Raw genomic sequence first — 23996 nt, 5'->3', positions numbered from 1 at the left:
TTTAGTCTTTATACCTTTGCAACTAATCATGCCAATTTTTAGATAGTCAGTTTTAAGCAGATCAAAACTATTGAAGGAATAGACATTTTGACAGGGGGACCCAACCTCTTGATCATGGATCCAGAGACACCTAAGTTTAAGCTCCCAATCGCAAAGACAAAGTAATCCACTAAAAAGTCCCCCGTAGGGCATTTGCACAATTGAAGGGTCCAGTGGGGTTAAAATTACGCCCAACGTGGGGCTCGAACCCACGACCCTGAGATTAAGAGTCTCATGCTCTACCGACTGAGCTAGCCGGGCAGGAAGGTAGTCCAGGGAGGTTTCAAACAGCAGCCAACATGGGGCTCGAACAGACCCTGATAATAAGAATCTGGTGCGCTACCGTATGAGCTAGCCAGGCTATTTCAAAGCCACTACAAAAATTCCAGGACGTATACATTTTGCCCTCTTAATGTTGCTTGCTATTAAAGGCCAAAAAGGTGCATAGTAGGGAATTAACAAATGTTCTTTTGAGCTAGCTGGGCAATAGAGCAGCAAGTTGGTAAAAACCATTGTGACAAATAAAATATGGAGAGTACGAGCTAGCCAGGAGTTGAACCAAGAATCTTCTGATCCGTAGTCAGACGCGTTATCCATTGCGCCACTAGCCCTGCCAGAATGTTTTTCTATTGGTCCATGTCTTCTTTCTCCCAAAGCAGTTAATTGCAGCAGCAAACTGCTTTTTCCTCTACACTGAAAGTCCTTGGGTAGGCTAGGTTTGGCACATCTGAAAATAATTCCAGGACGGATTTTGTGATGCACTTCTGTGCTTTACAATAGAGTCCAATCCTCGTTAGTATAGTGGACAGTATCTCCGCCTGTCACGCGGAAGACCGGGGTTTGATTCCCTGACGGGGAGGGTTCTATCATGTTTTTACAAATCTTCACAACTGCCATCTCTTCTTGGAGATTGAGAACTATCCCAAGTGAATAAACGACTAGTGCGGGCCACCATCATAAGTCGTGGTATCTACTCTGCCAGCCTGTTTTGAGATCCTCATCTCAATACAAAGAAGTTCAACATAGAGATTATGGTCCACAAGGTTCATGAACCTTGACAGGAGACACATCCTTTTGCTATCAAATGAACTTGCTACTTCCTAACCTACCTGTTAAACTAATGGTTCCATGGTGTAATGGTTAGCACTCTGGATCTTATGATCTGAGTTCAAATCTTGGTGCAACCTTTAGTCTTTATACCTTTGCAACTAATCATGCCAATTTTTAGATAGTCAGTTTTAAGCAGATCAAAACTATTGAAGGAATAGACATTTTGACAGGGGGACCCAACCTCTTGATCATGGATCCAGAGACACCTAAGTTTAAGCTCCCAATCGCAAAGACAAAGTAATCCACTAAAAAGTCCCCCGTAGGGCATTTGCACAATTGAAGGGTCCAGTGGGGTTAAAATTACGCCCAACGTGGGGCTCGAACCCCACGACCCTGAGATTAAGAGTCTCATGCTCTACCGACTGAGCTAGCCGGGCAGGAAGGTAGTCCAGGGAGGTTTCAAACAGCAGCCAACATGGGGCTCGAACAGACCCTGATAATAAGAATCTGGTGCGCTACCGTATGAGCTAGCCAGGCTATTTCAAAGCCACTACAAAAATTCCAGGACGTATACATTTTGCCCTCTTAATGTTGCTTGCTATTAAAGGCCAAAAAGGTGCATAGTAGGGAATTAACAAATGTTCTTTTGAGCTAGCTGGGCAATAGAGCAGCAAGTTGGTAAAAACCATTGTGACAAATAAAATATGGAGAGTACGAGCTAGCCAGGAGTTGAACCGAGAATCTTCTGATCCGTAGTCAGACGCGTTATCCATTGCGCCACTAGCCCTGCCAGAATGTTTTTCTATTGGTCCATGTCTTCTTTCTCCCAAAGCAGTTAATTGCAGCAGCAAACTGCTTTTTCTTCTACACTGAAAGTCCTTGGGTAGGCTAGGTTTGGCACATCTGAAAATAATTCCAGGACGGATTTTGTGATGCACTTCTGTGCTTTACAATAGAGTCCAATCCTCGTTAGTATAGTGGACAGTATCTCCGCCTGTCACGCGGAAGACCGGGGTTCGATTCCCCGACGGGGAGGGTTCTATCATGTTTTTACAAATCTTCACAACTGCCATCTCTTCTTGGAGATTGAGAACTATCCCAAGTGAATAAACGACTAGTGCGGGCCACCATCATAAGTCGTGGTATCTACTCTGCCAGCCTGTTTTGAGATCCTCATCTCAATACAAAGAAGTTCAACATAGAGATTATGGTCCACAAGGTTCATGAACCTTGACAGGAGACACATCCTTTTGCTATCAAATGAACTTGCTACTTCCTAACCTACCTGTTAAACTAATGGTTCCATGGTGTAATGGTTAGCACTCTGGATCTTATGATCTGAGTTCAAATCTTGGTGCAACCTTTAGTCTTTATACCTTTGCAACTAATCATGCCAATTTTTAGATAGTCAGTTTTAAGCAGATCAAAACTATTGAAGGAATAGACATTTTGACAGGGGGACCCAACCTCTTGATCATGGATCCAGAGACACCTAAGTTTAAGCTCCCAATCGCAAAGACAAAGTAATCCACTAAAAAGTCCCCCGTAGGGCATTTGCACAATTGAAGGGTCCAGTGGGGTTAAAATTACGCCCAACGTGGGGCTCGAACCCACGACCCTGAGATTAAGAATCTCATGCTCTACCGACTGAGCTAGCCGGGCAGGAAGGTAGTCCAGGGAGGTTTCAAACAGCAGCCAACATGGGGCTCGAACAGACCCTGATAATAAGAATCTGGTGCGCTACCGTATGAGCTAGCCAGGCTATTTCAAAGCCACTACAAAAATTCCAGGACGTATACATTTTGCCCTCTTAATGTTGCTTGCTATTAAAGGCCAAAAAGGTGCATAGTAGGGAATTAACAAATGTTCTTTTGAGCTAGCTGGGCAATAGAGCAGCAAGTTGGTAAAAACCATTGTGACAAATAAAATATGGAGAGTACGAGCTAGCCAGGAGTTGAACCAAGAATCTTCTGATCCGTAGTCAGACGCGTTATCCATTGCGCCACTAGCCCTGCCAGAATGTTTTTCTATTGGTCCATGTCTTCTTTCTCCCAAAGCAGTTAATTGCAGCAGCAAACTGCTTTTTCCTCTACACTGAAAGTCCTTGGGTAGGCTAGGTTTGGCACATCTGAAAATAATTCCAGGACGGATTTTGTGATGCACTTCTGTGCTTTACAATAGAGTCCAATCCTCGTTAGTATAGTGGACAGTATCTCCGCCTGTCACGCGGAAGACCGGGGTTCGATTCCCTGACGGGGAGGGTTCTATCATGTTTTTACAAATCTTCACAACTGCCATCTCTTCTTGGAGATTGAGAACTATCCCAAGTGAATAAACGACTAGTGCCGGCCACCATCATAAGTCGTGGTATCTACTCTGCCAGCCTGTTTTGAGATCCTCATCTCAATACAAAGAAGTTCAACATAGAGATTATGGTCCACAAGGTTCATGAACCTTGACAGGAGACACATCCTTTTGCTATCAAATGAACTTGCTACTTCCTAACCTACCTGTTAAACTAATGGTTCCATGGTGTAATGGTTAGCACTCTGGATCTTATGATCTGAGTTCAAATCTTGGTGCAACCTTTAGTCTTTATACCTTTGCAACTAATCATGCCAATTTTTAGATAGTCAGTTTTAAGCAGATCAAAACTATTGAAGGAATAGACATTTTGACAGGGGGACCCAACCTCTTGATCATGGATCCAGAGACACCTAAGTTTAAGCTCCCAATCGCAAAGACAAAGTAATCTACTAAAAAGTCCCCCGTAGGGCATTTGCACAATTGAAGGGTCCAGTGGGGTTAAAATTACACCCAACGTGGGGCTCGAACCCACGACCCTGAGATTAAGAGTCTCATGCTCTACCGACTGAGCTAGCCGGGCAGGAAGGTAGTCCAGGGAGGTTTCAAACAGCAGCCAACATGGGGCTCGAACAGACCCTGATAATAAGAATCTGGTGCGCTACCGTATGAGCTAGCCAGGCTATTTCAAAGCCACTACAAAAATTTCAGGACGTATACATTTTGCCCTCTTAATGTTGCTTGCTATTAAAGGCCAAAAAGGTGCATAGTAGGGAATTAACAAATGTTCTTTTGAGCTAGCTGGGCAATAGAGCAGCAAGTTGGTAAAAACCATTGTGACAAATAAAATATGGAGAGTACGAGCTAGCCAGGAGTTGAACCTAGAATCTTCTGATCCGTAGTCAGACGCGTTATCCATTGCGCCACTAGCCCTGCCAGAATGTTTTTCTATTGGTCCATGTCTTCTTTCTCCCAAAGCAGTTAATTGCAGCAGCAAACTGCTTTTTCCTCTACACTGAAAGTCCTTGGGTAGGCTAGGTTTGGCACATCTGAAAATAATTCCAGGACGGATTTTGTGATGCACTTCTGTGCTTTACAATAGAGTCCAATCCTCGTTAGTATAGTGGACAGTATCTCCGCCTGTCACGCGGAAGACCGGGGTTCGATTCCCTGACGGGGAGGGTTCTATCATGTTTTTACAAATCTTCACAACTGCCATCTCTTCTTGGAGATTGAGAACTATCCCAAGTGAATAAACGACTAGTGCGGGCTACCATCATAAGTCGTGGTATCTACTCTGCCAGCCTGTTTTGAGATCCTCATCTCAATACAAAGAAGTTCAACATAGAGATTATGGTCCACAAGGTTCATGAACATTGACAGGAGACACATCCTTTTGCTATCAAATGAACTTGCTACTTCCTAACCTACCTGTTAAACTAATGGTTCCATGGTGTAATGGTTAGCACTCTGGATCTTATGATCTGAGTTCAAATCTTGGTGCAACCTTTAGTCTTTATACCTTTGCAACTAATCATGCCAATTTTTAGATAGTCAGTTTTAAGCAGATCAAAACTATTGAAGGAATAGACATTTTGACAGGGGGACCCAACCTCTTTATCATGGATCCAGAGACACCTAAGTTTAAGCTCCCAATCGCAAAGACAAAGTAATCCACTAAAAAGTCCCCCGTAGGGCATTTGCACAATTGAAGGGTCCAGTGGGGTTAAAATTACACCCAACGTGGGGCTCGAACCCACGACCCTGAGATTAAGAGTCTCATGCTCTACCGACTGAGCTAGCCGGGCAGGAAGGTAGTCCAGGGAGGTTTCAAACAGCAGCCAACATGGGGCTCGAACAGACCCTGATAATAAGAATCTGGTGCGCTACCGTATGAGCTAGCCAGGCTATTTCAAAGCCACTACAAAAATTCCAGGACGTATACATTTTGCCCTCTTAATGTTGCTTGCTATTAAAGGCCAAAAAGGTGCATAGTAGGGAATTAACAAATGTTCTTTTGAGCTAGCTGGGCAATAGAGCAGCAAGTTGGTAAAAACCATTGTGACAAATAAAATATGGAGAGTACGAGCTAGCCAGGAGTTGAACCTAGAATCTTCTGATCCGTAGTCAGACGCGTTATCCATTGCGCCACTAGCCCTGCCAGAATGTTTTTCTATTGGTCCATGTCTTCTTTCTCCCAAAGCAGTTAATTGCAGCAGCAAACTGCTTTTTCCTCTACACTGAAAGTCCTTGGGTAGGCTAGGTTTGGCACATCTGAAAATAATTCCAGGACGGATTTTGTGATGCACTTCTGTGCTTTACAATAGAGTCCAATCCTCGTTAGTATAGTGGACAGTATCTCCGCCTGTCACGCGGAAGACCGGGGTTCGATTCCCCGACGGGGAGGGTTCTATCATGTTTTTACAAATCTTCACAACTGCCATCTCTTCTTGGAGATTGAGAACTATCCCAAGTGAATAAACGACTAGTGCGGGCCACCATCATAAGTCGTGGTATCTACTCTGCCAGCCTGTTTTGAGATCCTCATCTCAATACAAAGAAGTTCAACATAGAGATTATGGTCCACAAGGTTCATGAACCTTGACAGGAGACACATCCTTTTGCTATCAAATGAACTTGCTACTTCCTAACCTACCTGTTAAACTAATGGTTCCATGGTGTAATGGTTAGCACTCTGGATCTTATGATCTGAGTTCAAATCTTGGTGCAACCTTTAGTCTTTATACCTTTGCAACTAATCATGCCAATTTTTAGATAGTCAGTTTTAAGCAGATCAAAACTATTGAAGGAATAGACATTTTGACAGGGGGACCCAACCTCTTGATCATGGATCCAGAGACACCTAAGTTTAAGCTCCCAATCGCAAAGACAAAGTAATCTACTAAAAAGTCCCCCGTAGGGCATTTGCACAATTGAAGGGTCCAGTGGGGTTAAAATTACGCCCAACGTGGGGCTCGAACCCACGACCCTGAGATTAAGAGTCTCATGCTCTACCGACTGAGCTAGCCGGGCAGGAAGGTAGTCCAGGGAGGTTTCAAACAGCAGCCAACATGGGGCTCGAACAGACCCTGATAATAAGAATCTGGTGCGCTACCGTATGAGCTAGCCAGGCTATTTCAAAGCCACTACAAAAATTCCAGGACGTATACATTTTGCCCTCTTAATGTTGCTTGCTATTAAAGGCCAAAAAGGTGCATAGTAGGGAATTAACAAATGTTCTTTTGAGCTAGCTGGGCAATAGAGCAGCAAGTTGGTAAAAACCATTGTGACAAATAAAATATGGAGAGTACGAGCTAGCCAGGAGTTGAACCTAGAATCTTCTGATCCGTAGTCAGACGTGTTATCCATTGCGCCACTAGCCCTGTCAGAATGTTTTTCTATTGGTCCATGTCTTCTTTCTCCCAAAGCAGTTAATTGCAGCAGCAAACTGCTTTTTCCTCTACACTGAAAGTCCTTGGGTAGGCTAGGTTTGGCACATCTGAAAATAATTCCAGGACGGATTTTGTGATGCACTTCTGTGCTTTACAATAGAGTCCAATCCTCGTTAGTATAGTGGACAGTATCTCCGCCTGTCACGCGGAAGACCGGGGTTCGATTCCCCGACGGGGAGGGTTCTATCATGTTTTTACAAATCTTCACAACTGCCATCTCTTCTTGGAGATTGAGAACTATCCCAAGTGAATAAACGACTAGTGCGGGCCACCATCATAAGTCGTGGTATCTACTCTGCCAGCCTGTTTTGAGATCCTCATCTCAATACAAAGAAGTTCAACATAGAGATTATGGTCCACAAGGTTCATGAACCTTGACAGGAGACACATCCTTTTGCTATCAAATGAACTTGCTACTTCCTAACCTACCTGTTAAACTAATGGTTCCATGGTGTAATGGTTAGCACTCTGGATCTTATGATCTGAGTTCAAATCTTGGTGCAACCTTTAGTCTTTATACCTTTGCAACTAATCATGCCAATTTTTAGATAGTCAGTTTTAAGCAGATCAAAACTATTGAAGGAATAGACATTTTGACAGGGGGACCCAACCTCTTGATCATGGATCCAGAGACACCTAAGTTTAAGCTCCCAATCGCAAAGACAAAGTAATCTACTAAAAAGTCCCCCGTAGGGCATTTGCACAATTGAAGGGTCCAGTGGGGTTAAAATTACGCCCAACGTGGGGCTCGAACCCACGACCCTGAGATTAAGAGTCTCATGCTCTACCGACTGAGCTAGCCTGGCAGGAAGGTAGTCCAGGGAGGTTTCAAACAGCAGCCAACATGGGGCTCGAACAGACCCTGATAATAAGAATCTGGTGCGCTACCGTATGAGCTAGCCAGGCTATTTCAAAGCCACTACAAAAATTCCAGGACGTATACATTTTGCCCTCTTAATGTTGCTTGCTATTAAAGGCCAAAAAGGTGCATAGTAGGGAATTAACAAATGTTCTTTTGAGCTAGCTGGGCAATAGAGCAGCAAGTTGGTAAAAACCATTGTGACAAATAAAATATGGAGAGTACGAGCTAGCCAGGAGTTGAACCTAGAATCTTCTGATCCGTAGTCAGACGTGTTATCCATTGCGCCACTAGCCCTGCCAGAATGTTTTTCTATTGGTCCATGTCTTCTTTCTCCCAAAGCAGTTAATTGCAGCAGCAAACTGCTTTTTCCTCTACACTGAAAGTCCTTGGGTAGGCTAGGTTTGGCACATCTGAAAATAATTCCAGGACGGATTTTGTGATGCACTTCTGTGCTTTACAATAGAGTCCAATCCTCGTTAGTATAGTGGACAGTATCTCCGCCTGTCACGCGGAAGACCGGGGTTCGATTCCCCGACGGGGAGGGTTCTATCATGTTTTTACAAATCTTCACAACTGCCATCTCTTCTTGGAGATTGAGAACTATCCCAAGTGAATAAACGACTAGTGCGGGCCACCATCATAAGTCGTGGTATCTACTCTGCCAGCCTGTTTTGAGATCCTCATCTCAATACAAAGAAGTTCAACATAGAGATTATGGTCCACAAGGTTCATGAACCTTGACAGGAGACACATCCTTTTGCTATCAAATGAACTTGCTACTTCCTAACCTACCTGTTAAACTAATGGTTCCATGGTGTAATGGTTAGCACTCTGGATCTTATGATCTGAGTTCAAATCTTGGTGCAACCTTTAGTCTTTATACCTTTGCAACTAATCATGCCAATTTTTAGATAGTCAGTTTTAAGCAGATCAAAACTATTGAAGGAATAGACATTTTGACAGGGGGACCCAACCTCTTGATCATGGATCCAGAGACACCTAAGTTTAAGCTCCCAATCGCAAAGACAAAGTAATCTACTAAAAAGTCCCCCGTAGGGCATTTGCACAATTGAAGGCTCCAGTGGGGTTAAAATTACGCCCAACGTGGGGCTCGAACCCACGACCCTGAGATTAAGAGTCTCATGCTCTACCGACTGAGCTAGCCGGGCAGGAAGGTAGTCCAGGGAGGTTTCAAACAGCAGCCAACATGGGGCTCGAACAGACCCTGATAATAAGAATCTGGTGCGCTACCGTATGAGCTAGCCAGGCTATTTCAAAGCCACTACAAAAATTCCAGGACGTATACATTTTGCCCTCTTAATGTTGCTTGCTATTAAAGGCCAAAAAGGTGCATAGTAGGGAATTAACAAATGTTCTTTTGAGCTAGCTGGGCAATAGAGCAGCAAGTTGGTAAAAACCATTGTGACAAATAAAATATGGAGAGTACGAGCGAGCCAGGAGTTGAACCGAGAATCTTCTGAGCCGTAGTCAGACGCGTTATCCATTGCGCCACTAGCCCTGCCAGAATGTTTTTCTATTGGTCCATGTCTTCTTTCTCCCAAAGCAGTTAATTGCAGCAGCAAACTGCTTTTTCCTCTACACTGAAAGTCCTTGGGTAGGCTAGGTTTGGCACATCTGAAAATAATTCCAGGACGGATTTTGTGATGCACTTCTGTGCTTTACAATAGAGTCCAATCCTCGTTAGTATAGTGGACAGTATCTCCGCCTGTCACGCGGAAGACCGGGGTTCGATTCCCTGACGGGGAGGGTTCTATCATGTTTTTACAAATCTTCACAACTGCCATCTCTTCTTGGAGATTGAGAACTATCCCAAGCGAATAAACGACTAGTGCGGGCCACCATCATAAGTCGTGGTATCTACTCTGCCAGCCTGTTTTGAGATCCTCATCTCAATACAAAGAAGTTCAACATAGAGATTATGGTCCACAAGGTTCATGAACCTTGACAGGAGACACATCCTTTTGCTATCAAATGAACTTGCTACTTCCTAACCTACCTGTTAAACTAATGGTTCCATGGTGTAATGGTTAGCACTCTGGATCTTATGATCTGAGTTCAAATCTTGGTGCAACCTTTAGTCTTTATACCTTTGCAACTAATCATGCCAATTTTTAGATAGTCAGTTTTAAGCAGATCAAAACTATTGAAGGAATAGACATTTTGACAGGGGGACCCAACCTCTTGATCATGGATCCAGAGACACCTAAGTTTAAGCTCCCAATCGCAAAGACAAAGTAATCCACTAAAAAGTCCCCCGTAGGGCATTTGCACAATTGAAGGGTCCAGTGGGGTTAAAATTACGCCCAACGTGGGGCTCGAACCCACAACCCTGAGATTAAGAGTCTCATGCTCTACCGACTGAGCTAGCCGGGCAGGAAGGTAGTCCAGGGAGGTTTCAAACAGCAGCCAACATGGGGCTCGAACAGACCCTGATAATAAGAATCTGGTGCGCTACCGTATGAGCTAGCCAGGCTATTTCAAAGCCACTACAAAAATTTCAGGACGTATACATTTTGCCCTCTTAATGTTGCTTGCTATTAAAGGCCAAAAAGGTGCATAGTAGGGAATTAACAAATGTTCTTTTGAGCTAGCTGGGCAATAGAGCAGCAAGTTGGTAAAAACCATTGTGACAAATAAAATATGGAGAGTACGAGCTAGCCAGGAGTTGAACCTAGAATCTTCTGATCCGTAGTCAGACGCGTTATCCATTGCGCCACTAGCCCTGCCAGAATGTTTTTCTATTGGTCCATGTCTTCTTTCTCCCAAAGCAGTTAATTGCAGCAGCAAACTGCTTTTTCTTCTACACTGAAAGTCCTTGGGTAGGCTAGGTTTGGCACATCTGAAAATAATTCCAGGACGGATTTTGTGATGCACTTCTGTGCTTTACAATAGAGTCCAATCCTCGTTAGTATAGTGGACAGTATCTCCGCCTGTCACGCGGAAGACCGGGGTTCGATTCCCCGACGGGGAGGGTTCTATCATGTTTTTACAAATCTTCACAACTGCCATCTCTTCTTGGAGATTGAGAACTATCCCAAGTGAATAAACGACTAGTGCGGGCCACCATCATAAGTCGTGGTATCTACTCTGCCAGCCTGTTTTGAGATCCTCATCTCAATACAAAGAAGTTCAACATAGAGATTATGGTCCACAAGGTTCATGAACCTTGACAGGAGACACATCCTTTTGCTATCAAATGAACTTGCTACTTCCTAACCTACCTGTTAAACTAATGGTTCCATGGTGTAATGGTTAGCACTCTGGATCTTATGATCTGAGTTCAAATCTTGGTGCAACCTTTAGTCTTTATATCTTTGCAACTAATCATGCCAATTTTTAGATAGTCAGTTTTAAGCAGATCAAAACTATTGAAGGAATAGACATTTTGACAGGGGGACCCAACCTCTTGATCATGGATCCAGAGACACCTAAGTTTAAGCTCCCAATCGCAAAGACAAAGTAATCCACTAAAAAGTCCCCCGTAGGGCATTTGCACAATTGAAGGGTCCAGTGGGGTTAAAATTACGCCCAACGTGGGGCTCGAACCCACGACCCTGAGATTAAGAGTCTCATGCTCTACCGACTGAGCTAGCCGGGCAGGAAGGTAGTCCAGGGAGGTTTCAAACAGCAGCCAACATGGGGCTCGAACAGACCCTGATAATAAGAATCTGGTGCGCTACCGTATGAGCTAGCCAGGCTATTTCAAAGCCACTACAAAAATTCCAGGACGTATACATTTTGCCCTCTTAATGTTGCTTGCTATTAAAGGCCAAAAAGGTGCATAGTAGGGAATTAACAAATGTTCTTTTGAGCTAGCTGGGCAATAGAGCAGCAAGTTGGTAAAAACCATTGTGACAAATAAAATATGGAGAGTACGAGCTAGCCAGGAGTTGAACCAAGAATCTTCTGATCCGTAGTCAGACGCGTTATCCATTGCGCCACTAGCCCTGCCAGAATGTTTTTCTATTGGTCCATGTCTTCTTTCTCCCAAAGCAGTTAATTGCAGCAGCAAACTGCTTTTTCCTCTACACTGAAAGTCCTTGGGTAGGCTAGGTTTGGCACATCTGAAAATAATTCCAGGACGGATTTTGTGATGCACTTCTGTGCTTTACAATAGAGTCCAATCCTCGTTAGTATAGTGGACAGTATCTCCGCCTGTCACGCGGAAGACCGGGGTTCGATTCCCCGACGGGGAGGGTTCTATCATGTTTTTACAAATCTTCACAACTGCCATCTCTTCTTGGAGATTGAGAACTATCCCAAGTGAATAAACGACTAGTGCGGGCCACCATCATAAGTCGTGGTATCTACTCTGCCAGCCTGTTTTGAGATCCTCATCTCAATACAAAGAAGTTCAACATAGAGATTATGGTCCACAAGGTTCATGAACCTTGACAGGAGACACATCCTTTTGCTATCAAATGAACTTGCTACTTCCTAACCTACCTGTTAAACTAATGGTTCCATGGTGTAATGGTTAGCACTCTGGATCTTATGATCTGAGTTCAAATCTTGGTGCAACCTTTAGTCTTTATACCTTTGCAACTAATCATGCCAATTTTTAGATAGTCAGTTTTAAGCAGATCAAAACTATTGAAGGAATAGACATTTTGACAGGGGGACCCAACCTCTTGATCATGGATCCAGAGACACCTAAGTTTAAGCTCCCAATCGCAAAGACAAAGTAATCTACTAAAAAGTCCCCCGTAGGGCATTTGCACAATTGAAGGCTCCAGTGGGGTTAAAATTACGCCCAACGTGGGGCTCGAACCCACGACCCTGAGATTAAGAGTCTCATGCTCTACCGACTGAGCTAGCCGGGCAGGAAGGTAGTCCAGGGAGGTTTCAAACAGCAGCCAACATGGGGCTCGAACAGACCCTGATAATAAGAATCTGGTGCGCTACCGTATGAGCTAGCCAGGCTATTTCAAAGCCACTACAAAAATTCCAGGACGTATACATTTTGCCCTCTTAATGTTGCTTGCTATTAAAGGCCAAAAAGGTGCATAGTAGGGAATTAACAAATGTTCTTTTGAGCTAGCTGGGCAATAGAGCAGCAAGTTGGTAAAAACCATTGTGACAAATAAAATATGGAGAGTACGAGCGAGCCAGGAGTTGAACCGAGAATCTTCTGAGCCGTAGTCAGACGCGTTATCCATTGCGCCACTAGCCCTGCCAGAATGTTTTTCTATTGGTCCATGTCTTCTTTCTCCCAAAGCAGTTAATTGCAGCAGCAAACTGCTTTTTCCTCTACACTGAAAGTCCTTGGGTAGGCTAGGTTTGGCACATCTGAAAATAATTCCAGGACGGATTTTGTGATGCACTTCTGTGCTTTACAATAGAGTCCAATCCTCGTTAGTATAGTGGACAGTATCTCCGCCTGTCACGCGGAAGACCGGGGTTCGATTCCCTGACGGGGAGGGTTCTATCATGTTTTTACAAATCTTCACAACTGCCATCTCTTCTTGGAGATTGAGAACTATCCCAAGCGAATAAACGACTAGTGCGGGCCACCATCATAAGTCGTGGTATCTACTCTGCCAGCCTGTTTTGAGATCCTCATCTCAATACAAAGAAGTTCAACATAGAGATTATGGTCCACAAGGTTCATGAACCTTGACAGGAGACACATCCTTTTGCTATCAAATGAACTTGCTACTTCCTAACCTACCTGTTAAACTAATGGTTCCATGGTGTAATGGTTAGCACTCTGGATCTTATGATCTGAGTTCAAATCTTGGTGCAACCTTTAGTCTTTATACCTTTGCAACTAATCATGCCAATTTTTAGATAGTCAGTTTTAAGCAGATCAAAACTATTGAAGGAATAGACATTTTGACAGGGGGACCCAACCTCTTGATCATGGATCCAGAGACACCTAAGTTTAAGCTCCCAATCGCAAAGACAAAGTAATCCACTAAAAAGTCCCCCGTAGGGCATTTGCACAATTGAAGGGTCCAGTGGGGTTAAAATTACGCCCAACGTGGGGCTCGAACCCACAACCCTGAGATTAAGAGTCTCATGCTCTACCGACTGAGCTAGCCGGGCAGGAAGGTAGTCCAGGGAGGTTTCAAACAGCAGCCAACATGGGGCTCGAACAGACCCTGATAATAAGAATCTGGTGCGCTACCGTATGAGCTAGCCAGGCTATTTCAAAGCCACTACAAAAATTCCAGGACGTATACATTTTGCCCTCTTAATGTTGCTTGCTATTAAAGGCCAAAAAGGTGCATAGTAGGGAATTAACAAATGTTCTTTTGAGCTAGCTGGGCAATAGAGCAGCAAGTTGGTAAAAACCATTGTGACAAATAAAATATGGAGAGTACGAGCTAGCCAGGAGTTGAACCGAGAATCTTCTGATCCGTAGTCAGACGCGTTATCCATTGCGCCACTAGCCCTGCCAGAATGTTTTTCTATTGGTCCATGTCTTCTTTCTCCCAAAGCAGTTAATTGCAGCAGCAAACTGCTTTTTCTTCTACACTGAAAGTCCTTGGGTAGGCTAGGTTTGGCACATCTGAAAATAATTCCAGGACGGATTTTGTGATGCACTTCTGTGCTTTACAATAGAGTCCAATCCTCGTTAGTATAGTGGACAGTATCTCCGCCTGTCACGCGGAAGACCGGGGTTCGATTCCCCGACGGGGAGGGTTCTATCATGTTTTTACAAATCTTCACAACTGCCATCTCTTCTTGGAGATTGAGAACTATCCCAAGTGAATAAACGACTAGTGCGGGCCACCATCATAAGTCGTGGTATCTACTCTGCCAGCCTGTTTTGAGATCCTCATCTCAATACAAAGAAGTTCAACATAGAGATTATGGTCCACAAGGTTCATGAACCTTGACAGGAGACACATCCTTTTGCTATCAAATGAACTTGCTACTTCCTAACCTACCTGTTAAACTAATGGTTCCATGGTGTAATGGTTAGCACTCTGGATCTTATGATCTGAGTTCAAATCTTGGTGCAACCTTTAGTCTTTATACCTTTGCAACTAATCATGCCAATTTTTAGATAGTCAGTTTTAAGCAGATCAAAACTATTGAAGGAATAGACATTTTGACAGGGGGACCCAACCTCTTGATCATGGATCCAGAGACACCTAAGTTTAAGCTCCCAATCGCAAAGACAAAGTAATCCACTAAAAAGTCCCCCGTAGGGCATTTGCACAATTGAAGGGTCCAGTGGGGTTAAAATTACACCCAACGTGGGGCTCGAACCCACGACCCTGAGATTAAGAATCTCATGCTCTACCGACTGAGCTAGCCGGGCAGGAAGGTAGTCCAGGGAGGTTTCAAACAGCAGCCAACATGGGGCTCGAACAGACCCTGATAATAAGAATCTGGTGCGCTACCGTATGAGCTAGCCAGGCTATTTCAAAGCCACTACAAAAATTCCAGGACGTATACATTTTGCCCTCTTAATGTTGCTTGCTATTAAAGGCCAAAAAGGTGCATAGTAGGGAATTAACAAATGTTCTTTTGAGCTAGCTGGGCAATAGAGCAGCAAGTTGGTAAAAACCATTGTGACAAATAAAATATGGAGAGTACGAGCTAGCCAGGAGTTGAACCAAGAATCTTCTGATCCGTAGTCAGACGCGTTATCCATTGCGCCACTAGCCCTGCCAGAATGTTTTTCTATTGGTCCATGTCTTCTTTCTCCCAAAGCAGTTAATTGCAGCAGCAAACTGCTTTTTCCTCTACACTGAAAGTCCTTGGGTAGGCTAGGTTTGGCACATCTGAAAATAATTCCAGGACGGATTTTGTGATGCACTTCTGTGCTTTACAATAGAGTCCAATCCTCGTTAGTATAGTGGACAGTATCTCCGCCTGTCACGCGGAAGACCGGGGTTCGATTCCCTGACGGGGAGGGTTCTATCATGTTTTTACAAATCTTCACAACTGCCATCTCTTCTTGGAGATTGAGAACTATCCCAAGTGAATAAACGACTAGTGCGGGCCACCATCATAAGTCGTGGTATCTACTCTGCCAGCCTGTTTTGAGATCCTCATCTCAATACAAAGAAGTTCAACATAGAGATTATGGTCCACAAGGTTCATGAACCTTGACAGGAGACACATCCTTTTGCTATCAAATGAACTTGCTACTTCCTAACCTACCTGTTAAACTAATGGTTCCATGGTGTAATGGTTAGCACTCTGGAGCTTATGATCTGAGTTCAAATCTTGGTGCAACCTTTAGTCTTTATACCTTTGCAACTAATCATGCCAATTTTTAGATAGTCAGTTTTAAGCAGATCAAAACTATTGAAGGAATAGACATTTTGACAGGGGGACCCAACCTCTTGATCATGGATCCAGAGACACCTAAGTTTAAGCTCCCAATCGCAAAGACAAAGTAATCCACTAAAAAGTCCCCCGTAGGGCATTTGCACAATTGAAGGGTCCAGTGGGGTTAAAATTACGCCCAACGTGGGGCTCGAACCCACGACCCTGAGATTAAGAGTCTCATGCTCTACCGACTGAGCTAGCCGGGCAGGAAGGTAGTCCAGGGAGGTTTCAAACAGCAGCCAACATGGGGCTCGAACAGACCCTGATAATAAGAATCTGGTGCGCTACCGTATGAGCTAGCCAGGCTATTTCAAAGCCACTACAAAAATTCCAGGACGTATACATTTTGCCCTCTTAATGTTGCTTGCTATTAAAGGCCAAAAAGGTGCATAGTAGGGAATTAACAAATGTTCTTTTGAGCTAGCTGGGCAATAGAGCAGCAAGTTGGTAAAAACCATTGTGACAAATAAAATATGGAGAGTACGAGCTAGCCAGGAGTTGAACCGAGAATCTTCTGATCCGTAGTCAGACGCGTTATCCATTGCGCCACTAGCCCTGCCAGAATGTTTTTCTATTGGTCCATGTCTTCTTTCTCCCAAAGCAGTTAATTGCAGCAGCAAACTGCTTTTTCCTCTACACTGAAAGTCCTTGGGTAGGCTAGGTTTGGCACATCTGAAAATAATTCCAGGACGGATTTTGTGATGCACTTCTGTGCTTTACAATAGAGTCCAATCCTCGTTAGTATAGTGGACAGTATCTCCGCCTGTCACGCGGAAGACCGGGGTTCGATTCCCTGACGGGGAGGGTTCTATCATGTTTTTACAAATCTTCACAACTGCCATCTCTTCTTGGAGATTGAGAACTATCCCAAGTGAATAAACGACTAGTGCGGGCCACCATCATAAGTCGTGGTATCTACTCTGCCAGCCTGTTTTGAGATCCTCATCTCAATACAAAGAAGTTCAACATAGAGATTATGGTCCACAAGGTTCATGAACCTTGACAGGAGACACATCCTTTTGCTATCAAATGAACTTGCTACTTCCTAACCTACCTGTTAAACTAATGGTTCCATGGTGTAATGGTTAGCACTCTGGATCTTATGATCTGAGTTCAAATCTTGGTGCAACCTTTAGTCTTTATACCTTTGCAACTAATCATGCCAATTTTTAGATAGTCAGTTTTAAGCAGATCAAAACTATTGAAGGAATAGACATTTTGACAGGGGGACCCAACCTCTTGATCATGGATCCAGAGACACCTAAGTTTAAGCTCCCAATCGCAAAGACAAAGTAATCCACTAAAAAGTCCCCCCTAGGGCATTTGCACAATTGAAGGGTCCAGTGGGGTTAAAATTACGCCCAACGTGGGGCTTGAACCCACGACCCTGAGATTAAGAATCTCATGCTCTACCGACTGAGCTAGCCGGGCAGGAAGGTAGTCCAGGGAGGTTTCAAACAGCAGCCAACATGGGGCTCGAACAGACCCTGATAATAAGAATCTGGTGCGCTACCGTATGAGCTAGCCAGGCTATTTCAAAGCCACTACAAAAATTCCAGGACGTATACATTTTGCCCTCTTAATGTTGCTTGCTATTAAAGGCCAAAAAGGTGCATAGTAGGGAATTAACAAATGTTCTTTTGAGCTAGCTGGGCAATAGAGCAGCAAGTTGGTAAAAACCATTGTGACAAATAAAATATGGAGAGTACGAGCTAGCCAGGAGTTGAACCAAGAACCTTCTGATCCGTAGTCAGACGCGTTATCCATTGCGCCACTAGCCCTGCCAGAATGTTTTTCTATTGGTCCATGTCTTCTTTCTCCCAAAGCAGTTAATTGCAGCAGCAAACTGCTTTTTCCTCTACACTGAAAGTCCTTGGGTAGGCTAGGTTTGGCACATCTGAAAATAATTCCAGGACGGATTTTGTGATGCACTTCTGTGCTTTACAATAGAGTCCAATCCTCGTTAGTATAGTGGACAGTATCTCCGCCTGTCACGCGGAAGACCGGGGTTCGATTCCCTGACGGGGACGGTTCTATCATGTTTTTACAAATCTTCACAACTGCCATCTCTTCTTGGAGATTGAGAACTATCCCAAGTGAATAAACGACTAGTGCGGGCCACCATCATAAGTCGTGGTATCTACTCTGCCAGCCTGTTTTGAGATCCTCATCTCAATACAAAGAAGTTCAACATAGAGATTATGGTCCACAAGGTTCATGAACCTTGACAGGAGACACATCCTTTTGCTATCAAATGAACTTGCTACTTCCTAACCTACCTGTTAAACTAATGGTTCCATGGTGTAATGGTTAGCACTCTGGATCTTATGATCTGAGTTCAAATCTTGGTGCAACCTTTAGTCTTTATACCTTTGCAACTAATCATGCCAATTTTTAGATAGTCAGTTTTAAGCAGATCAAAACTATTGAAGGAATAGACATTTTGACAGGGGGACCCAACCTCTTGATCATGGATCCAGAGACACCTAAGTTTAAGCTCCCAATCGCAAAGACAAAGTAATCTACTAAAAAGTCCCCCGTAGGGCATTTGCACAATTGAAGGGTCCAGTGGGGTTAAAATTACACCCAACGTGGGGCTCGAACCCACGACCCTGAGATTAAGAGTCTCATGCTCTACCGACTGAGCTAGCCGGGCAGGAAGGTAGTCCAGGGAGGTTTCAAACAGCAGCCAACATGGGGCTCGAACAGACCCTGATAATAAGAATCTGGTGCGCTACCGTATGAGCTAGCCAGGCTATTTCAAAGCCACTACAAAAATTCCAGGATGTATACATTTTGCCCTCTTAATGTTGCTTGCTATTAAAGGCCAAAAAGGTGCATAGTAGGGAATTAACAAATGTTCTTTTGAGCTAGCTGGGCAATAGAGCAGCAAGTTGGTAAAAACCATTGTGACAAATAAAATATGGAGAGTACGAGCTAGCCAGGAGTTGAACCGAGAATCTTCTGATCCGTAGTCAGACGCGTTATCCATTGCGCCACTAGCCCTGCCAGAATGTTTTTCTATTGGTCCATGTCTTCTTTCTCCCAAAGCAGTTAATTGCAGCAGCAAACTGCTTTTTCTTCTACACTGAAAGTCCTTGGGTAGGCTAGGTTTGGCACATCTGAAAATAATTCCAGGACGGATTTTGTGATGCACTTCTGTGCTTTACAATAGAGTCCAATCCTCGTTAGTATAGTGGACAGTATCTCCGCCTGTCACGCGGAAGACCGGGGTTCGATTCCCCGACGGGGAGTGTTCTATCATGTTTTTACAAATCTTCACAACTGCCATCTCTTCTTGGAGATTGAGAACTATCCCAAGTGAATAAACGACTAGTGCGGGCCACCATCATAAGTCGTGGTATCTACTCTGCCAGCCTGTTTTGAGATCCTCATCTCAATACAAAGAAGTTCAACATAGAGATTATGGTCCACAAGGTTCATGAACCTTGACAGGAGACACATCCTTTTGCTATCAAATGAACTTGCTACTTCCTAACCTACCTGTTAAACTAATGGTTCCATGGTGTAATGGTTAGCACTCTGGATCTTATGATCTGAGTTCAAATCTTGGTGCAACCTTTAGTCTTTATACCTTTGCAACTAATCATGCCAATTTTTAGATAGTCAGTTTTAAGCAGATCAAAACTATTGAAGGAATAGACATTTTGACAGGGGGACCCAACCTCTTGATCATGGATCCAGAGACACCTAAGTTTAAGCTCCCAATCGCAAAGACAAAGTAATCCACTAAAAAGTCCCCAGTAGGGCATTTGCACAATTGAAGGGTCCAGTGGGGTTAAAATTACGCCCAACGTGGGGCTCAAACCCACGACCCTGAGATTAAGAGTCTCATGCTCTACCGACTGAGCTAGCCGGGCAGGAAGGTAGTCCAGGGAGGTTTCAAACAGCAGCCAACATGGGGCTCGAACAGACCCTGATAATAAGAATCTGGTGCGCTACCGTATGAGCTAGCCAGGCTATTTCAAAGCCACTACAAAAATTCCAGGACGTATACATTTTGCCCTCTTAATGTTGCTTGCTATTAAAGGCCAAAAAGGTGCATAGTAGGGAATTAACAAATGTTCTTTTGAGCTAGCTGGGCAATAGAGCAGCAAGTTGGTAAAAACCATTGTGACAAATAAAATATGGAGAGTACGAGCTAGCCAGGAGTTGAACCAAGAATCTTCTGATCCGTAGTCAGACGCGTTATCCATTGCGCCACTAGCCCTGCCAGAATGTTTTTCTATTGGTCCATGTCTTCTTTCTCCCAAAGCAGTTAATTGCAGCAGCAAACTGCTTTTTCCTCTACACTGAAAGTCCTTGGGTAGGCTAGGTTTGGCACATCTGAAAATAATTCCAGGACGGATTTTGTGATGCACTTCTGTGCTTTACAATAGAGTCCAATCCTCGTTAGTATAGTGGACAGTATCTCCGCCTGTCACGCGGAAGACCGGGGTTCGATTCCCTGACGGGGAGGGTTCTATCATGTTTTTACAAATCTTCACAACTGCCATCTCTTCTTGGAGATTGAGAACTATCCCAAGTGAATAAACGACTAGTGCGGGCCACCATCATAAGTCGTGGTATCTACTCTGCCAGCCTGTTTTGAGATCCTCATCTCAATACAAAGAAGTTCAACATAGAGATTATGGTCCACAAGGTTCATGAACCTTGACAGGAGACACATCCTTTTGCTATCAAATGAACTTGCTACTTCCTAACCTACCTGTTAAACTAATGGTTCCATGGTGTAATGGTTAGCACTCTGGATCTTATGATCTGAGTTCAAATCTTGGTGCAACCTTTAGTCTTTATACCTTTGCAACTAATCATGCCAATTTTTAGATAGTCAGTTTTAAGCAGATCAAAACTATTGAAGGAATAGACATTTTGACAGGGGGACCCAACCTCTTGATCATGGATCCAGAGACACCTAAGTTTAAGCTCCCAATCGCAAAGACAAAGTAATCTACTAAAAAGTCCCCCGTAGGGCATTTGCACAATTGAAGGGTCCAGTGGGGTTAAAATTACACCCAACGTGGGGCTCGAACCCACGACCCTGAGATTAAGAGTCTCATGCTCTACCGACTGAGCTAGCCGGGCAGGAAGGTAGTCCAGGGAGGTTTCAAACAGCAGCCAACATGGGGCTCGAACAAACCCTGATAATAAGAATCTGGTGCGCTACCGTATGAGCTAGCCAGGCTATTTCAAAGCCACTACAAAAATTTCAGGACGTATACATTTTGCCCTCTTAATGTTGCTTGCTATTAAAGGCCAAAAAGGTGCATAGTAGGGAATTAACAAATGTTCTTTTGAGCTAGCTGGGCAATAGAGCAGCAAGTTGGTAAAAACCATTGTGACAAATAAAATATGGAGAGTACGAGCTAGCCAGGAGTTGAACCTAGAATCTTCTGATCCGTAGTCAGACGCGTTATCCATTGCGCCACTAGCCCTGCCAGAATGTTTTTCTATTGGTCCATGTCTTCTTTCTCCCAAAGCAGTTAATTGCAGCAGCAAACTGCTTTTTCCTCTACACTGAAAGTCCTTGGGTAGGCTAGGTTTGGCACATCTGAAAATAATTCCAGGACGGATTTTGTGATGCACTTCTGTGCTTTACAATAGAGTCCAATCCTCGTTAGTATAGTGGACAGTATCTCCGCCTGTCACGCGGAAGACCGGGGTTCGATTCCCTGACGGGGAGGGTTCTATCATGTTTTTACAAATCTTCACAACTGCCATCTCTTCTTGGAGATTGAGAACTATCCCAAGTGAATAAACGAGTAGTGCGGGCTACCATCATAAGTCGTGGTATCTACTCTGCCAGCCTGTTTTGAGATCCTCATCTCAATACAAAGAAGTTCAACATAGAGATTATGGTCCACAAGGTTCATGAACATTGACAGGAGACACATCCTTTTGCTATCAAATGAACTTGCTACTTCCTAACCTACCTGTTAAACTAATGGTTCCATGGTGTAATGGTTAGCACTCTGGATCTTATGATCTGAGTTCAAATCTTGGTGCAACCTTTAGTCTTTATACCTTTGCAACTAATCATGCCAATTTTTAGATAGTCAGTTTTAAGCAGATCAAAACTATTGAAGGAATAGACATTTTGACAGGGGGACCCAACCTCTTGATCATGGATCCAGAGACACCTAAGTTTAAGCTCCCAATCGCAAAGACAAAGTAATCCACTAAAAAGTCCCCCGTAGGGCATTTGCACAATTGAAGGGTCCAGTGGGGTTAAAATTACACCCAACGTGGGGCTCGAACCCACGACCCTGAGATTAAGAGTCTCATGCTCTACCGACTGAGCTAGCCGGGCAGGAAGGTAGTCCAGGGAGGTTTCAAACAGCAGCCAACATGGGGCTCGAACAGACCCTGATAATAAGAATCTGGTGCGCTACCGTATGAGCTAGCCAGGCTATTTCAAAGCCACTACAAAAATTCCAGGACGTATACATTTTGCCCTCTTAATGTTGCTTGCTATTAAAGGCCAAAAAGGTGCATAGTAGGGAATTAACAAATGTTCTTTTGAGCTAGCTGGGCAATAGAGCAACAAGTTGGTAAAAACCATTGTGACAAATAAAATATGGAGAGTACGAGCTAGCCAGGAGTTGAACCGAGAATCTTCTGATCCGTAGTCAGACGCGTTATCCATTGCGCCACTAGCCCTGCCAGAATGTTTTTCTATTGGTCCATGTCTTCTTTCTCCCAAAGCAGTTAATTGCAGCAGCAAACTGCTTTTTCCTCTACACTGAAAGTCCTTGGGTAGGCTAGGTTTGGCACATCTGAAAAATAATTCCAGGACGGATTTTGTGATGCACTTCTGTGCTTTACAATAGAGTCCTATCCTCGTTAGTATAGTGGACAGTATCTCCGCCTGTCACGCGGAAGACCGGGGTTCGATTCCCCGACGGGGAGGGTTCTATCATGTTTTTACAAATCTTCACAACTGCCATCTCTTCTTGGAGATTGAGAACTATCCCAAGTGAATAAACGACTAGTGCGGGCCACCATCATAAGTCGTGGTATCTACTCTGCCAGCCTGTTTTGAGATCCTCATCTCAATACAAAGAAGTTCAACATAGAGATTATGGTCCACAAGGTTCATGAACCTTGACAGGAGACACATCCTTTTGCTATCAAATGAACTTGCTACTTCCTAACCTACCTGTTAAACTAATGGTTCCATGGTGTAATGGTTAGCACTCTGGATCTTATGATCTGAGTTCAAATCTTGGTGCAACCTTTAGTCTTTATACCTTTGCAACTAATCATGCCAATTTTTAGATAGTCAGTTTTAAGCAGATCAAAACTATTGAAGGAATAGACATTTTGACAGGGGGACCCAACCTCTTGATCATGGATCCAGAGACACCTAAGTTTAAGCTCCCAATCGCAAAGACAAAGTAATCTACTAAAAAGTCCCCCGTAGGGCATTTGCACAATTGAAGGGTCCAGTGGGGTTAAAATTACGCCCAACGTGGGGCTCGAACCCACGACCCTGAGATTAAGAGTCTCATGCTCTACCGACTGAGCTAGCCGGGCAGGAAGGTAGTCCAGGGAGGTTTCAAACAGCAGCCAACATGGGGCTCGAACAGACCCTGATAATAAGAATCTGGTGCGCTACCGTATGAGCTAGCCAGGCTATTTCAAAGCCACTACAAAAATTCCAGGACGTATACATTTTGCCCTCTTAATGTTGCTTGCTATTAAAGGCCAAAAAGGTGCATAGTAGGGAATTAACAAATGTTCTTTTGAGCTAGCTGGGCAATAGAGCAGCAAGTTGGTAAAAACCATTGTGACAAATAAAATATGGAGAGTACGAGCTAGCCAGGAGTTGAACCTAGAATCTTCTGATCCGTAGTCAGACGTGTTATCCATTGCGCCACTAGCCCTGCCAGAATGTTTTTCTATTGGTCCATGTCTTCTTTCTCCCAAAGCAGTTAATTGCAGCAGCAAACTGC

The 23996-nt window shown here is 43.9% G+C and overlaps 37 non-coding genes across 37 annotated transcripts; 9 read left to right on the top strand and 28 right to left on the bottom strand.

Moving 5' to 3' along the window:
- Positions 1–227: 227 nt before the first annotated feature.
- On the bottom strand, positions 228–300 carry trnak-cuu (transfer RNA lysine (anticodon CUU)). Its single transcript has one exon. It is a non-coding gene; the product is annotated as a tRNA-Lys (tRNA).
- A 277-nt stretch (positions 301–577) lies between these two features.
- Positions 578–650, bottom strand: trnar-acg (transfer RNA arginine (anticodon ACG)). The gene has a single exon. It is a non-coding gene; the product is annotated as a tRNA-Arg (tRNA).
- Positions 651–2052: 1402 nt separating this feature from the next.
- Positions 2053–2124, top strand: trnad-guc (transfer RNA aspartic acid (anticodon GUC)). Its single transcript has one exon. It is a non-coding gene; the product is annotated as a tRNA-Asp (tRNA).
- A 554-nt stretch (positions 2125–2678) lies between these two features.
- trnak-cuu (transfer RNA lysine (anticodon CUU)) lies at positions 2679–2751 on the bottom strand. The gene has a single exon. It is a non-coding gene; the product is annotated as a tRNA-Lys (tRNA).
- Positions 2752–3028: 277 nt separating this feature from the next.
- trnar-acg (transfer RNA arginine (anticodon ACG)) lies at positions 3029–3101 on the bottom strand. Its single transcript has one exon. It is a non-coding gene; the product is annotated as a tRNA-Arg (tRNA).
- An 802-nt stretch (positions 3102–3903) lies between these two features.
- trnak-cuu (transfer RNA lysine (anticodon CUU)) lies at positions 3904–3976 on the bottom strand. The gene has a single exon. It is a non-coding gene; the product is annotated as a tRNA-Lys (tRNA).
- A 277-nt stretch (positions 3977–4253) lies between these two features.
- On the bottom strand, positions 4254–4326 carry trnar-acg (transfer RNA arginine (anticodon ACG)). Its single transcript has one exon. It is a non-coding gene; the product is annotated as a tRNA-Arg (tRNA).
- An 802-nt stretch (positions 4327–5128) lies between these two features.
- trnak-cuu (transfer RNA lysine (anticodon CUU)) lies at positions 5129–5201 on the bottom strand. The gene has a single exon. It is a non-coding gene; the product is annotated as a tRNA-Lys (tRNA).
- A 277-nt stretch (positions 5202–5478) lies between these two features.
- trnar-acg (transfer RNA arginine (anticodon ACG)) lies at positions 5479–5551 on the bottom strand. The gene has a single exon. It is a non-coding gene; the product is annotated as a tRNA-Arg (tRNA).
- A 176-nt stretch (positions 5552–5727) lies between these two features.
- On the top strand, positions 5728–5799 carry trnad-guc (transfer RNA aspartic acid (anticodon GUC)). Its single transcript has one exon. It is a non-coding gene; the product is annotated as a tRNA-Asp (tRNA).
- Positions 5800–6353: 554 nt separating this feature from the next.
- On the bottom strand, positions 6354–6426 carry trnak-cuu (transfer RNA lysine (anticodon CUU)). Its single transcript has one exon. It is a non-coding gene; the product is annotated as a tRNA-Lys (tRNA).
- Positions 6427–6703: 277 nt separating this feature from the next.
- Positions 6704–6776, bottom strand: trnar-acg (transfer RNA arginine (anticodon ACG)). The gene has a single exon. It is a non-coding gene; the product is annotated as a tRNA-Arg (tRNA).
- A 176-nt stretch (positions 6777–6952) lies between these two features.
- trnad-guc (transfer RNA aspartic acid (anticodon GUC)) lies at positions 6953–7024 on the top strand. The gene has a single exon. It is a non-coding gene; the product is annotated as a tRNA-Asp (tRNA).
- Positions 7025–7928: 904 nt separating this feature from the next.
- trnar-acg (transfer RNA arginine (anticodon ACG)) lies at positions 7929–8001 on the bottom strand. The gene has a single exon. It is a non-coding gene; the product is annotated as a tRNA-Arg (tRNA).
- Positions 8002–8177: 176 nt separating this feature from the next.
- Positions 8178–8249, top strand: trnad-guc (transfer RNA aspartic acid (anticodon GUC)). Its single transcript has one exon. It is a non-coding gene; the product is annotated as a tRNA-Asp (tRNA).
- A 554-nt stretch (positions 8250–8803) lies between these two features.
- Positions 8804–8876, bottom strand: trnak-cuu (transfer RNA lysine (anticodon CUU)). Its single transcript has one exon. It is a non-coding gene; the product is annotated as a tRNA-Lys (tRNA).
- Positions 8877–10028: 1152 nt separating this feature from the next.
- Positions 10029–10101, bottom strand: trnak-cuu (transfer RNA lysine (anticodon CUU)). Its single transcript has one exon. It is a non-coding gene; the product is annotated as a tRNA-Lys (tRNA).
- Positions 10102–10378: 277 nt separating this feature from the next.
- trnar-acg (transfer RNA arginine (anticodon ACG)) lies at positions 10379–10451 on the bottom strand. Its single transcript has one exon. It is a non-coding gene; the product is annotated as a tRNA-Arg (tRNA).
- Positions 10452–10627: 176 nt separating this feature from the next.
- trnad-guc (transfer RNA aspartic acid (anticodon GUC)) lies at positions 10628–10699 on the top strand. The gene has a single exon. It is a non-coding gene; the product is annotated as a tRNA-Asp (tRNA).
- A 554-nt stretch (positions 10700–11253) lies between these two features.
- On the bottom strand, positions 11254–11326 carry trnak-cuu (transfer RNA lysine (anticodon CUU)). Its single transcript has one exon. It is a non-coding gene; the product is annotated as a tRNA-Lys (tRNA).
- A 277-nt stretch (positions 11327–11603) lies between these two features.
- Positions 11604–11676, bottom strand: trnar-acg (transfer RNA arginine (anticodon ACG)). The gene has a single exon. It is a non-coding gene; the product is annotated as a tRNA-Arg (tRNA).
- A 176-nt stretch (positions 11677–11852) lies between these two features.
- On the top strand, positions 11853–11924 carry trnad-guc (transfer RNA aspartic acid (anticodon GUC)). The gene has a single exon. It is a non-coding gene; the product is annotated as a tRNA-Asp (tRNA).
- Positions 11925–12478: 554 nt separating this feature from the next.
- Positions 12479–12551, bottom strand: trnak-cuu (transfer RNA lysine (anticodon CUU)). Its single transcript has one exon. It is a non-coding gene; the product is annotated as a tRNA-Lys (tRNA).
- Positions 12552–13703: 1152 nt separating this feature from the next.
- trnak-cuu (transfer RNA lysine (anticodon CUU)) lies at positions 13704–13776 on the bottom strand. Its single transcript has one exon. It is a non-coding gene; the product is annotated as a tRNA-Lys (tRNA).
- Positions 13777–14302: 526 nt separating this feature from the next.
- Positions 14303–14374, top strand: trnad-guc (transfer RNA aspartic acid (anticodon GUC)). The gene has a single exon. It is a non-coding gene; the product is annotated as a tRNA-Asp (tRNA).
- Positions 14375–15278: 904 nt separating this feature from the next.
- On the bottom strand, positions 15279–15351 carry trnar-acg (transfer RNA arginine (anticodon ACG)). Its single transcript has one exon. It is a non-coding gene; the product is annotated as a tRNA-Arg (tRNA).
- An 802-nt stretch (positions 15352–16153) lies between these two features.
- Positions 16154–16226, bottom strand: trnak-cuu (transfer RNA lysine (anticodon CUU)). Its single transcript has one exon. It is a non-coding gene; the product is annotated as a tRNA-Lys (tRNA).
- Positions 16227–17378: 1152 nt separating this feature from the next.
- On the bottom strand, positions 17379–17451 carry trnak-cuu (transfer RNA lysine (anticodon CUU)). Its single transcript has one exon. It is a non-coding gene; the product is annotated as a tRNA-Lys (tRNA).
- Positions 17452–17728: 277 nt separating this feature from the next.
- Positions 17729–17801, bottom strand: trnar-acg (transfer RNA arginine (anticodon ACG)). The gene has a single exon. It is a non-coding gene; the product is annotated as a tRNA-Arg (tRNA).
- An 802-nt stretch (positions 17802–18603) lies between these two features.
- trnak-cuu (transfer RNA lysine (anticodon CUU)) lies at positions 18604–18676 on the bottom strand. The gene has a single exon. It is a non-coding gene; the product is annotated as a tRNA-Lys (tRNA).
- Positions 18677–19202: 526 nt separating this feature from the next.
- On the top strand, positions 19203–19274 carry trnad-guc (transfer RNA aspartic acid (anticodon GUC)). The gene has a single exon. It is a non-coding gene; the product is annotated as a tRNA-Asp (tRNA).
- Positions 19275–20178: 904 nt separating this feature from the next.
- trnar-acg (transfer RNA arginine (anticodon ACG)) lies at positions 20179–20251 on the bottom strand. Its single transcript has one exon. It is a non-coding gene; the product is annotated as a tRNA-Arg (tRNA).
- Positions 20252–21053: 802 nt separating this feature from the next.
- On the bottom strand, positions 21054–21126 carry trnak-cuu (transfer RNA lysine (anticodon CUU)). The gene has a single exon. It is a non-coding gene; the product is annotated as a tRNA-Lys (tRNA).
- Positions 21127–21403: 277 nt separating this feature from the next.
- On the bottom strand, positions 21404–21476 carry trnar-acg (transfer RNA arginine (anticodon ACG)). The gene has a single exon. It is a non-coding gene; the product is annotated as a tRNA-Arg (tRNA).
- A 1402-nt stretch (positions 21477–22878) lies between these two features.
- On the top strand, positions 22879–22950 carry trnad-guc (transfer RNA aspartic acid (anticodon GUC)). Its single transcript has one exon. It is a non-coding gene; the product is annotated as a tRNA-Asp (tRNA).
- Positions 22951–23504: 554 nt separating this feature from the next.
- On the bottom strand, positions 23505–23577 carry trnak-cuu (transfer RNA lysine (anticodon CUU)). The gene has a single exon. It is a non-coding gene; the product is annotated as a tRNA-Lys (tRNA).
- A 277-nt stretch (positions 23578–23854) lies between these two features.
- trnar-acg (transfer RNA arginine (anticodon ACG)) lies at positions 23855–23927 on the bottom strand. The gene has a single exon. It is a non-coding gene; the product is annotated as a tRNA-Arg (tRNA).
- Positions 23928–23996: the final 69 nt, after the last annotated feature.

This window comes from Callionymus lyra, chromosome 4 (assembly GCF_982586985.1).
Source record: "Callionymus lyra chromosome 4, fCalLyr1.hap1.1, whole genome shotgun sequence".
NCBI classification, from domain to species: domain Eukaryota; kingdom Metazoa; phylum Chordata; class Actinopteri; order Syngnathiformes; family Callionymidae; genus Callionymus; species Callionymus lyra.
This window is presented reverse-complemented; position numbering and strand designations above follow the sequence as displayed.